Genomic DNA, 13,165 nt, shown 5'->3' on the forward strand with positions numbered 1-13,165 from the left:
CTTTTCTATTCTTAGCTTAGCTAGCCTTCTGAGAACTTTCCTTCTTTTTCTTTTTAGTATAGTCATAATGTTATATATATATATATCATAAAATAATAAATCAAGCCTTCTGAACATGAGGTCAACATTCTCGCCTCTCTCTTCACCTGCAAAACCCTTGTGACCACTGTCACACACATTGTGTGTTTTGTGCTGCCTCAGGTACCTGCTGCAGCTCCCACACCCCTGCTGCCACACACAGGTGCTCATCACTGGGAAAGCTTTGGGTTAGTTCAGTGGAACACTTTTCCTTTTGGTTTTCTTGCTCCACGTTGCTGAGTTCTGGCCCATGCTGTGTTGTGCAAGCCCAGCCCTGCTGTGTTTGTTTTCCCTGTGGTGCTCTCGCCCCCAGCATCCCAGCACTGCCCAGGGAGCTATGGGGAGGTGCAGGTGCACAGCCCACTCCTTCCAGCCTGGAAACCTCAGATGTTTTTAGCTCAGCCTTAGCTGAGAGTCAGGACTGTGGGGCAAGAGGTGAACTGCAGGGGAGGGAATGAAATCCCAAATCCCCAAGCTCCCTGTGGTCTGCAGAGAAAGGTGAGACCTTTCCAGCTGAACTGGTTCTGTGAGGACACTGCTCAGGAGTCACAGACCAAGAGAATGAAGAGGAAAAACCCCGCAGGCACTGCAGGGCTCTTTGGCAGCTCTTTTCTCATGTCGTGCTCACGAATCTTTCCCCTTCTCCAGTTGCTGCTCAAGCTGAGTCAGCCCCAAAGCTGCACTTGCTGTTTGTTGCAGATCCATCTCCTCACACCTGCTGTGGAGGGTCTTGGGCATAACCCAGTGACCCCTGCAGGATTTTACAGCCTCAGGCATTTCACAAACCTCTGAATCAGAGTCTCAATTCCTGAATGCTTCTGGGAACCCAAATCTTGGTGTTGCCTCAATTCCCCCTCAAAGCACAACTCTCAGGGGGTCAGAAATGTGGCCATGGTGCTCCTGGCTGGCAGTGCTCTGTCACAGCTGCTGAGGTCTGTCCTTGGTCCTCACCTGGACCATTCCCTGTTTTTCCTTCCCAGTTCCTCCCTGCATCACTCCCTGAATCACTCCCTGCCTCACCTTCCCTCAGCTCAGGCTCTTTGCTGCTAAGCCGCCCATCTGGGTCTGTCCAGGTGAGAAATTCCTGGGTTCTCCTGTGTTGGGGAAGATGAAACAGGAAAGCCTTATAAATATGATTGTCTGGCAAAAGATTTTGAGAATATGGAAACTATAAGCGATATGGAAACTATAAGCGAGATTGAAATGAAAGCAAGCTTTGCGATCCCTTAGTCACTGAACAAGGGAAAACAATGGTGTGGCCAGCTGAAGGTGATCCCCTTTTGATGGAACAACACCCTCTGCTTGCAGACAGACCCAAGGGTCAGAGCAGACCCTACAGCTTGGCAGAAGGGGCCCAAAGAGGAGATTTTAGGGTTTAAAATGTAACACAGTATGGTGAGGTAATGATTCTTACAGGCTGTATGGAACTGCTATAGGATTTGTACCTTGTACTAGATTGGTTGGTGAGAATCAGAATATTCAGCACAGAAGACGATTTATTGTATTGTAACGGGAACCTCGCTCTCTTACCCTTTTACTCTCTTACCCCTTTTGCTCTCTTTCCTTCTCATCCTCTCTCCCCCTCTTTTCTCTCAGCCTGCTCCAAGCTGTTTCTGGCAGCTCCCAGCAGGGCCCTGCACCCAGGCCCTTTGCAATGAACCCCAAGTTCCAGACCTGGCTTCAGAGATCTCTCATGTCCATCCATCCCCACCACCCTACCCCCTGATGCTCTTACACTCCTGCCCTAAATCTCCAGCCCATGGGGCAGTGGTGGGTGCCAGCTGGGTGCCATTTGCCCCTCCATCCCCTTGTGCACCCAAATCTGGCCCTTGCCTTTCATTTCCAGACACCTGGATGAGTCTTTCTGCTGAAGTTTAATGTAGTAAATGCTCCTGATCTTTGCATTCATAACCAAAGCCTTCCCCTGTGAAATCTCAAGGAGATCCTGTTTGTGCTCCAGGTGGGGAATGTGTCAAAGCAGCTCTTGCTGGTGTGACTGACTACCTCAGTGTTTGATTAATTTTCTATTTCTGAAGCTCTGATGACACTGATGGTTGGAAGCCCCAGAGGAGAGCTGTGGTACAGGAGAAAATAGAAGCTGCAGAACAGAGTGTAGCTTAAATTAGTGGGATCAGAGGGAAAGGACTAAAAATCAGGGTTTGTCATCAGAATATATCAATGCTGTCTCACCTTGCAGGAAGGACGTGGCCTTGTCTCAAAGTCAAAAGGCAAAAGAGGAGGAATTGTGCCTGAACCCCCCAGCAACACTTTCATGGGAACATCTTCGCACAAGTTCAGAGGCCCAACAACAGCGAATCCAACAGTGCATGGCACAGCTGGGCCTATGGACCCTGACAGAAAAAACTGAAAAGTGTTTCTGGAATCAGGAATCGCTCCAGTGCAGAAGAGATTCTGGACAACATCCAGGGGCTGGACAAGGTTCAGGCTGGGCTCAGGGCTATGCTGAGGATAAAATTCACCTTGGGCAGAGGCTCAGGATGCACAATGTGTGCACTCAGCAGAGCCCAGCCCAGGGAAAGGGCTGCAGTGCTGGGGGGTGCCAGCTGAGCCCCAGCCCCGGGGCTGCAAAAGGGTGAAATGGAGCCAAGGCTGCATTTTGGCATCTGCTCCTGGGGCCAGGGGCTGAATTTGCCATTAATGTTCCATGAAATATAAAACAAGAGTTGAGGTCGTCTCTGGACCTCATTAACACTTGGAAAAGCCAAGGGGAATATCACATTTGGCTGTGGGGTCAGCACAAGTCAGCAGAGAATCTAACATTTCAGCTCCCACTCCAAAAAACCCAACAGCTTTTTTTCAGTTCTGACTGACTCCAAAATCAACGGAGACAACCAGTTACTGGGGAAAAAAGGGCATTGCCAATGGAACCAGCTGAAAAGGTTCATTCTGTTCTCTTTGGGGATATTCACTCTCTTTTGTTTATGCTCAGTCTATGAATTTCATGGCAGAAAAGGAGCTCCTTGAAACTGATCCTTTAACTTCTCAATGCTCCACATTCACATGTGGTCTCAGCCTTGGGAAGGACATGGGATGGATCCTGAGCTGATGTGGCCACATGAGTGTTAATAACAAAATAATTCCACTGCTTTCCCCCAGCAGCTGCACACTCACAGCCAATTGTGTCTGAATCAGGAAGTTCCTGAATGGTTCCCAGGAAAATTCCCTGTGCAAACACAACCAGACTCACTCCTAGAATGTGCTTTTCTTCCCCTGGCAGCACTAGGAGCATGGGATGGACACTGGGTGCCCTGCAAAGCCCCAGGCACAGAGAGCAGAGAAGCCTTCTCTGCATTAAGCTGGGCTGGGCTGGGCCCCTGCACTTCTGCTCCTGCTGCTCCCACTGCTGGGCAGGGGAAGGAGAGAAACAAGGGAAAATAAAAGCAAACATACACCTTCAGCAGCTCTGCCCTCCTGAGAGAGGAAACACAAGGCTCATTGAGAGAGGAAGGCAATTTCAGGCTCCTTAATCATCCTCTGCGTTCATTGTTCAGGTGTGATGCTGGTGATGAACTGGGGAATCACAGCTGTGGGTGTGCTGGAAACCCAACTGGGGACTGGGACTCATAACTCCCCTCCAGTCCCCACAAACTCTTGAAACGCTTTGGTTACAGCAGCTGAGCAAACAAAACAAAACAGAACAAAACAAAACTCACTTCACTTCCATCCTGGGCGGAAGCAGCAGAATTCCCTGGCACCGGGAGATCCTTTTGTGAACCCGGCTCTACAGAGAAGCAAACGGCCCGAATGGGAAGGAAAGCTGTGAGAAGGTTTGGTTTGGACCCGTCATCAGCCTGACTCTTGGACTGGAAGCAGAAGGATTCTCTGTGGGTTTGCTGGATGATTTCCACAGAGCTCGGGGCAGCTCTGCCGGAGCTCTGCTCTTCCAGCGGATCCAGGTGCTGCCATCTCACGGCCCCGGGGCTGGAGCAGGGCAGGGAGAGCACTGCAGCCTTCCCCAAACAGCTCTGATGCTGGAGCAGGGCAGGGAGAGCACTGCAGCCTTCCCCAAACAGCTCTGATGCTGATGCAGGGCAGGGAGCACACCTCAGCCTCCCCATAAACAGCTCTGGTGCTGGGGCTGCTGCTCTGGTCTCTGGCACTGTGGATAGCCTGGAAGGTGCTGCCCAGAGGGGACAAGACTCCTGGAGCTCCTGTCCTTGCACCTGCCTGCTCTGGGAGGAGAACTGGAGAGGACTGACAGCTGAGTGATGCAGGACTATGTCCTAGGTTGACTGTATGATGCTTTTATCCCCAGTCGTCTTGTTCTGTTTATGCTGAATAATAAGTTTTGCACCTTTAAGACTTGTTCCAGAGAGTGAAGAAGCATGCAGAACAAGACGACTGGGGATAAAAGCATCATCTAGATAACCTAGGACAGACTGACAGGGGACTGATGCCTCCTGGTGGTCCCAGGCAGCCCCACCGGCAGTGTTGGGATGGCTGTGCTCTGCCACAGCCAGCAAGGGCTCCTGGTGCTGGGATGGCTGGGGAGATCCCACTGGGGACCTGGGACATGCACGGGTCACCAACTGGGAGTGCTCAGAAAGGGGAGTCCAAGCAAAGGGGCTGGAAGCAAAGGCTGGGAAATGTAAAAAGGCAGAGGTGGTTCAGGGCTGTGGAGTGCCCAGACAGGGACAGGAGTGGTGGGGCAGCTTTGGGCACCACAGTGTGGGAACTAAAGCTGTTAGAGAGTGTTCAGAGGACACAGGGATGGGGAAGGATCTCAAGGGGAAGCCAGTGAGGAGCTGCTGAGGGCTCTGGGATTGTCCAGCTGGAGCAGGAGATTGAGGGCAGAGCTCCCCAGGGCTGCAGCTCTGATCTCTGCTCTGTGACAGGGACAGGAGCCAGGGCACGGCTGGGGCTGGGCCAGGGCAGCTCAGGCTGGAGCTCAGGGCAAGGCTCTGCCCCCAGAGGGTGCTGGCACTGCCCAGGCTGCCCAGGGAATGGGCACGGCCCCGAGGCTGCCAGAGCTCCAGGAGCCTTTGGGCAGCGCTGCCAGGGGTGCCCAGGGTGGGGCTGCTGGGGGGGCTGGGCAGGGACAGGGGCTGTTCTCAATGATCCTTGTGGGTCCTTTCCAGCTCAGGAGATTCCATGGTTCTCTTGGTTAACAAAACTGGAGCCCATTGGAGAATTGTTGAAAGCTTCAACTCCAAAAGGACTCCAGACCCAGCTGGGACCAGGTGAGAAGGGAAGAACCAAACCAGTGTGAACCTGACCCCTGAGTAATGAAAATCCCAGCCCAGGACTTGGTGAGGCCCTGCTGGGTTTGGCGGAGGGCAGGGGTTGGGCTGTGCTCTTCCCATCGTGTTTCCCCCCAGAAAGGTGTGGAGGGACTGATATCTGTGAGCCTCGACACAGAGACAGTCCAGACAAGGACGTGTCCCTCTGCTTTGCCATCCCCCAGCAGCAGTGCAGGTAGGGCAGGCCACCAGCACTGTCACCTGCAGCTGCATGGTGACAAAAATCTGTTCTCTGAGTTCTAAATGCTGTAGGAAATGGTGCTGTGGAGATGGTCCTGTGAGTGCACATGATGCTGTTGTGCACTGCAGTCTGTGATGGTGGCAGAGGTATGGATGTGGCTGGGATGGTGCCGAGATATTTCAGCAGGGCAGTTGTACCAATGCCAGGATACACAACAGCTGGCCCCAGAAATAATTGTCATTTCTGGTGTGAGACAGTTGTGGAATGAGCAAATTAATCCCAGCCAGGGCCATCTCTGGACTTTGCCTTTCTGCAAAGTGTCACCCCAGGGGCTCTGGGCTGAGCTGCTGTGCTGGCACTGGGCAGCAGCACTGAGGGCATTGTGCTCTGGGCCTCCTCTGCTCCTGGCTTGGGCTAAGCCAGGCCCATCTGACACAGGAGATTGAAAAGAATTGAAGGAAAACAAAGAGAAATTCTAAGCTTTGCTCAGAAACCTATTAAAGTCCCTGTCATTTGCTCAGAACACATGGAATAGCCTTTATTACAGGCATTTTGCTGAGCACAAAAGCTACTTTCAATAACACAGGAAGGGAAAAATCATTACAAACTTGCAAGAATCATCAAGGACCATCTTGCAGAATCTCTTTGTCATGAAACAAATTATGAAAGGCTATAAATAGATGACCATTATTAGAACAAGGAGCTCTCTAACTGGGCTCTGTGCACAGGGAATGAACTGCTCCCCTCCCAGCCAGGGGGGAGCTGAGGCAATCAGCAGGTACGTCACAGGCTCTCCAGGGTGCAGCAGAAAGCAGAATTAAAGTCCTTGCCTCCTGCTTCTGAAACTGGGAGAAGCATTTGGAGAAACAAGTTACTTAAAAGGCTGTTAAAAATCCACAAAATACACACAGGTACTCACCCACCACGGGATGGGCTGAGCTTAGTCAAGGTCACGCCCTGGAGGTGTCCCAGGCCAGGGTGGATGGGCTTGGAGCAACCTGGGATAATGGAAGGTGTCCCTACGCATGGCAGGGGTGGAATGAGATGAAATTTAAGGTCCCTCCCTGTAGGAGTGTTGGGGGTAGGATGGTCGGGATGGATGGAGAGCAGAGATCTCTGGAGTCAGGTCTGGAACTTGGGGTTTATTGCAAAGGGCCTGGGTGCAGGGCCCTGCTGGGAGCTGCCAAACACAGCTCAGAGCAGGGCTGAGGGAAGAGAAGGGGAGAGAGGATGAGAGGGTGAGAGAGTAAAAGCATAAGAGAGTAAAAGGGATAAGAGCGTAAAAGGCAAGAGCTAAGAGACAAGAGGTAAGAGTGCCAAGTTCCCATTACAATACCATAAATCTTCTTCTGTGTTGAATATTCTGATTCTCACTAACCAATCTAGTACAAGATACAAATCCTATAGCATTTTCACACAGCCTATAAGAATCATTACATCGCCATACTGTGCTACATTTTAAACCCTAAAAACTCATCTTTGGGCCCCTTCTGCCAAGGTAACAGGGTCTGCTCTGACCCTTGGGCCTGTCTGCAAGCAGAGGGTGTTGTTCCATCAAAAGGGGATTGATTACCTTCAGCTGGCCATGCCATTGTTTTCCAGTTGTTCAGTAACTAAAGTATCTGAAAGTTTGCTTTCATTTCAATCTCGCTTATAGTTTCTATATTCTCAAAATCTTTTGCCAGATAATCATATTTATACGGCTTTCCTGTTTTATCTTCCCCAACACAGGAGAACCCAAACCATCCCAGGACTGTGTGACTCCATGGTGTCCCCGCTGAACAGAGCACAGGACAGGAGCTCTGTGCTCACAGAGCCTGGCTGTGCTATCCAGCTCCTCCAGGACCTCCTGGTTCCTTTTCTCACCTCTCAGGGGCTTTCCTCCTCCTTGACTGCTTGAAAAAATGACTCCTCTGAATTTTATTTTTTTTTAATTCCAGCCTAACATATTCATTCCTGCTCATTAAAATAGTTACTTCTCCTTCTGGCTGTTTACTCCTGTGGTATTTCTGTGAGTTACTCATGTCTACTTTTAGCCTTCCTGTGGACAGACTAAACACAATAAACTCCTTCCATCCCCCCTAAGGCAGACCTGCCATTCCTGTGCCATTCCTGTGCCATTCCTCCTGGCAGATTCCTGGATTTGCCTGGCAGGGTGCCCAGGTGAAACTGGGCATGGCTGGCTTTCTAAAGCTGGGCTCAATTGGCACTAACTGCTTTTCATAGTTTGGTTAAATTTGCAGTAACTACAACAATCCCATGCTCTTTCCCAGGTTTTTCACGGAGTTGTGGCCTGCAGGAATGAGGATGTTTTCTTATATTCCAACTGTCCTGAGCAGGACACTGGGATCTCCCTGGCTGAGTCCATGAGAATCAGAATGGCAGCATTAAACCCTGAGGGCCTGCTGTTTGGAAAAGACAAGATATGGAAATTTTCCAGGATATGGAAATTTTAAGGGTGAGCAGCACAGTCAGGGAGAGACTGGGAGCTGCACAATTTGTGCAAAAGGAGGGACTTGAAAAGCTGCCCCAATGGCTCTGAGACATTTTTGCCAGCACTGTTACCTGTCCATGGGATCTCCTATCCCCACAGGAACTGCTGGTTTGGGGTTTTCTCCTTGAAAAAGCCATAATCCTCTCCAGACACTCATGGAGCAGTGTTGGGATGTGGTGATAATTGATAATTTCCATTCTGAGCTGCTGGGTCCAGCACAGAGTTGAGCTGTGCTGGCTGCCAGGGCTGCTGTGCTTGCAAGAGGCTCCCACATTCCAAAGGAATGGGCACTCACATGGGTCACCAGGATTTTCTGTGCTTCTGGGAAGGTGCCATGGAAGTCTTGGGGAGCAGCAGACCATGTTCACATCAGGTTTAGTGTCTGCATCCAGCCTTTGTGGCAGCCAGCAGCTCTCCTGGAGCTCTCAGTGCTGTGTTTGATGCTCTCTGTGGGCCTTGGGGCTCAGGAGGAGTAGGTGGTGATTTCACAGGCTCCAGGAGATCTCAGAAACATTCCAGAGGCTGGAAAAGACCTCCAGGATCAACTCCAACCTTTGGCCAAACACCCCTGTGCCCACTAAACCATATCTCAAAGTACCATATCTCAAAGTGCCACATCTCCCTGGTTTTTGAACATTTCCAGGGATGGTGACTCCAGCACTTCCCTGGAGAACCTGTTCCAATGCTCAAATGGCAGGGAGATAACAATGTCCCTGGGCAAAACTTTGCACCAAGGCTTTGGAGAAATCCTCTTGGATGTGAGTGGAAGATGGGCACAGATGTCCCTGTGGATGCTGTGCAGCTGCCTGGTCCTGGCACACTGGAACATGGAGCTGGTATTTCATATTTTTTCATATTATTTCAGAAACATTTCCTATTTGTTTTTTTAAACATTGTTGTTAAACCCACAATATCTTGTTTGGAATGATGGATTGAGTGTATTCATTATGGGAGAGCTGGAAAATTGATAAATTTGGGTGATTTTTCCCCACTCTGAATTCTGCAGTCCTACCTACTTTATTAATTTTTTTCCTGTGGCTGAGGCTACAAAGCTGCCCTTTGATCCCTGTGTATGTTAGATTTTAACATTAGTGTCAATTGTATTTCTAAGCCCAAAACCTCTTTAAACATGGCAACATTTTCACTGGCTCTGGCTCAAGGCTTTCCTCCCTGGATTAAGCTATTTATTGTTTCCCACATGTCTTAAGAAATGGATTAGCTGAGGCATTTGTGGCCTTTCCTAGGACTGATGTAGAGACAGAAATGCAGCTCTGTAACAGTCCTTGGAGCACCTTGATGCTGCAGGGCTGCTGGGCCACAAAATTCTCTGTTGTTTATAAGGACAGAAACGATTTCTCTGTCCAGCTTGATGGGAACCTTGGAAGGAGACCCAGGAATGAAAAGTATTCCAGAGAAATGCACAGAGTCCAGGATGGCTTTAAAAATAGAAATTATATTCTGAAGTTGTGAGGAGAATATCAAAAGCAAGTTTTCATGGATAGACAGGAGGACACCTTTAAATCTCCCTAAAGAAAGCAAGAAAAGCCTGTGACGGTGGGCACAGGGGTCTGAGGATGAGGGAAGAGATGAGGATCTGACTCCATGTTTCAGAAGGCTTGATTTATTACTTTATTATATAGATTACATTAAAACTATACTAAAAGAATAGAAGAAAAGGTTTCATCTCAGAAGGCTAGCTAAGAATAGAATAGGAAGGAATGATAACAAAGGTTTGTATCTCGGACTCTCTGTCCAAGCCAGCTGACTGTGATTGGCCATTAATTAGAAACAACTACATGAGACCAATCACAGATGCACCTGTTGCATTCCACAGCAGCAGATAATCAATGTTTACATTTTGTTCCTGAGGCCTCCCAGCTTCTCAGGAGGAAAAATCCTAAGGAAAGGATTTTCATAGAAAGATGTCTTCCACAAAAGCCTGTCTGGGTGTGGATTGGGCAGGTCATAACCCTGACCCTGAACAAACCCCCAGGGCACCAGCCTGGCCCCATCCTGGGGCAGAGCTGCACCACCTCCCCTGACCTCTGAACATCTCTGCAGCATTTCCATCCCACGGGGAACACAGACCATGGAATCACAGAATCCTGCCATGTCCTGAGCTGGGATGGACCACCAGGATCATCCAGCCCCTGTCCCTGCCCAGACCCCCCAACAACCCCACCCTGGGCATCCCTGGCAGCCTCAGGGCCGTGCCCATTCCCTGGGGGCAAGGAAGAGGTGCCCTCCTGCCTCCCACATTTACCTGGGCTTCAGGATCAGGATATAAACACTTCACCCTCTTTCCCCCTCTAGTCAAGCTCTGTCTTTGAAAGAGAAGGAGATGATGGGTGATGGATACAAAGGGATTCCAGGTCCCCTGGTGAAATCATCTTTGCCCAGGCTGATGCTCAACAAGCAGCATCAGAGAGTTTGGGCTCTGCATTGCAGCAGGGTCACTGGGAGAGGAGCTCTGGCATTAAGATCAGCTACTGCAGAGATTAAGAATTCAGCAAAACACATCCTGAACATTTGTCCTCTTTGCACAGAAAGGAAAGACATTAATTTTTCAGAGGATCATTTCCATCCCCACCAGGCTCAGCTAAGCTGAACCCACAGCCTGATTGCAAAAGTGAACTTGAACCACAAAGATATTTTTGGGTCTTGCTCTGTGGTCTCCTCTGAAAGCCAAATAAAGAGATAAAGCTGGAATGAGGGACAGGGGGAATCCAGGTAGAGCCACAACAGTCTGGAGATAAATTCCCTTTTAGTAAAACCCATCTGCCCATTTTCCAGGACCTGGGGTTACAATAATAGTAACTTGTGCTCATTTATTAATTGCAGATTAATGGGAATCCTGCTGGCTTCTGTTTGTTTGTCCTTACTGAGATATATTCAGTGGAAAGCAGGGAAATTCCTGCAGGTCACTTGGGGAGGAAACACATCAACCCTCCAAAGCTCACTTTTTGGGATAACAGAGCTGGAAGGAACCAGCCTGGGGAGAGGCAAACAAAGCCCCATGTCCCTCATGCCACCCTGTGTCCCCCTCCACTAGAAAAAAATCTTTCAGGCTTTTGAGCCTTCTTTCCCTCAGATGGAAAAGGCCCTTTTGAAATTGAGAAATTACCTTTTCCATCGCTGGTTTGGCTCATTTGGACTCAATATAGGGAGTCTACTTGAAAATGAATAGGGAAAAGAGATGTGCAAAGGCAGAGGGAGAAATCTCATAAATCTGGACAGCAATTCATGGAACTCAAGATGCAAAATAGGTTAATTCTTACCTATTACTTCATTCTTAGAAATGATCCCTTTCCTGTACCCCCAGCAGGGCTCTGTAGATGACTGATGTTGCTGATTCTCCACAAACCATATTTATAATGTTTTCAGCCAGCTCTGCAATTACTGAGCTCTGGAGCCATAATTTGATCCTCCTGCTGCTGTCTGAAGAGATGAAGCAGCTCTGACTGTAAATACCTGGCAGCCCTTCCAGCTCTGTCCATCAGTGACCCCCACAAAGTCTGCAGGGTCCAGAGGGCTCCAAACCCCATTACTGGATGTTCCCCTTCTCTGATTGCTGTTCATTAAATGTATTTCAAGGGTACAACGCTGACCACTGCTGGTTTCTCTGCTTCTCTGCGCCTGTTGTTTGGTGTAGATGCTGGGGGATGTTTGTATTTCACTCAGGCTGGGGTGGATGCTCCAAAAAACAGCGTCAGGAACACTTTGGGAATAAACAGGAAGATAAAGCAGCAAGATCCTTGCAGGAGATGCAGACTCTGCGCAGGCTCCAGTGAGATTTGAACTCACGACCCCTGGTTTACTAGACCAGTGCTCTAACCCCTGAGCTATGGAGCCTCTGAAATTTGGCTGCTTTTGCCTCTGTCAACATTTCATATTAGAATTTTCTCATAATTCTGCTGGGAAATGACCCCAGCACTGCTGGAGTGTGCTCCAAAGATTTTCAATTCTCTTTCCAAACTGCACCAAAACCCATCAGAAACACAAAACCACCACCAAAAGTGAACCCAAAACTGGAATTTACTCTCCTTCAGCTCATCCCTGTCGGGACATCAGGATGGATGGTTCCCTTTTCCTCAGCCAACTTGTAAACTTCTTAAGTTTCTTTGTAAACTTGGGAAGTTTACAAAGAAATGTTGATATTGGGGCTCTTCATAGTTATGGCACTAAATTAAGCAAAAAATGAAAGAAATGAGGGCCAGGAAGATGCTCCAAAAGCTGGAGCCCCTCTCATATGAGGAAATGCTGAGAGAATTTGGATTATTCAGAGAAGAGAGAAGAGAGAAGAGAGAAGAGAGAAGAGGGAAGAGAGAAGAGAGAAGAGAGAAGAGAGAAGAGAGAAGAGAGAAGAGAGAAGAGAGAAGAGAGAAGAGGGAAGGGAAGGGAAGGGAAGGAAAGGGAAGGGAAGGGAAGGGAAGGGAAGGGAAGGGAAGGGAAGGGAAGGGAAGGGAAGGGAAGAGAAAGCTCCAAGGTGACTTTATTGTAGCCTTTCAGTACCTGAAGAGCCTCCAAGAGAACTGGAAAGGGACTTTTCATAAGGACATGGAGGCACAGGACACAGGGAATGGCTCCCACTGCCAGAGGGCAGGGCTGGATGGGATATTGGGAATTGGGAATTGTTCCCTGGCAGGGTGGGCAGGCCCTGGCACAGGGTGCCCAGAGCAGCTGTGGCTGCCCCTGGATCCCTGGCAGTGCCCAAGGCCAGGCTGGGCAGGGCTGGGAGCAGCCTGGGACAGTGGGAGGTGTCCCTGCCATGGCAGGGGTGGCACTGGATGTCCATAAGTGTCCATTCCACCCCAAACCAGTCTGGGATTCTCTTGTACCCCACTGCTCCTGCTAGAAATCAGCTGTGTATTTATTTCTCCCTCTCAGCCCCTCACTTTTGTCACTCCCTTCCTAGGAGTCCATGTTTTGTTCCTTCCCTGCTGCTTCATCCTCCCTTTGAGAGCCCTTTGGGTGCCACCTCCAGGCTGAGTCTGATGGATGGGGCTGAGCACTCCCCAGCTGGGGCTGAAAGTGTCACAGAAGTGGGGTGAACGTGGAGGAAGCAAGAATCACAGAGAACAGAGCTTTGGATTTAGCATTTGGCCAATGAGAACCCCTGTGGTGCCCAGGAATATTGGTGCAGAATTGTTC

General features: G+C 49.5%; 1 non-coding gene across 1 annotated transcript; it reads right to left on the minus strand.

Annotated features, from left to right (window-relative positions):
* Nucleotides 1-11,793: 11,793 nt before the first annotated feature.
* On the minus strand, nucleotides 11,794-11,866 carry TRNAT-AGU (transfer RNA threonine (anticodon AGU)). Its single transcript has one exon. It is a non-coding gene; the product is annotated as a tRNA-Thr (tRNA).
* Nucleotides 11,867-13,165: the final 1,299 nt, after the last annotated feature.

This window comes from Melozone crissalis, unplaced genomic scaffold (genome assembly GCF_028551555.1).
Source record: "Melozone crissalis strain CALT ecotype California unplaced genomic scaffold, PUWL_Pcris_2 ptg000041l_1, whole genome shotgun sequence".
Taxonomy (NCBI): Eukaryota; Metazoa; Chordata; class Aves; order Passeriformes; family Passerellidae; genus Melozone; species Melozone crissalis.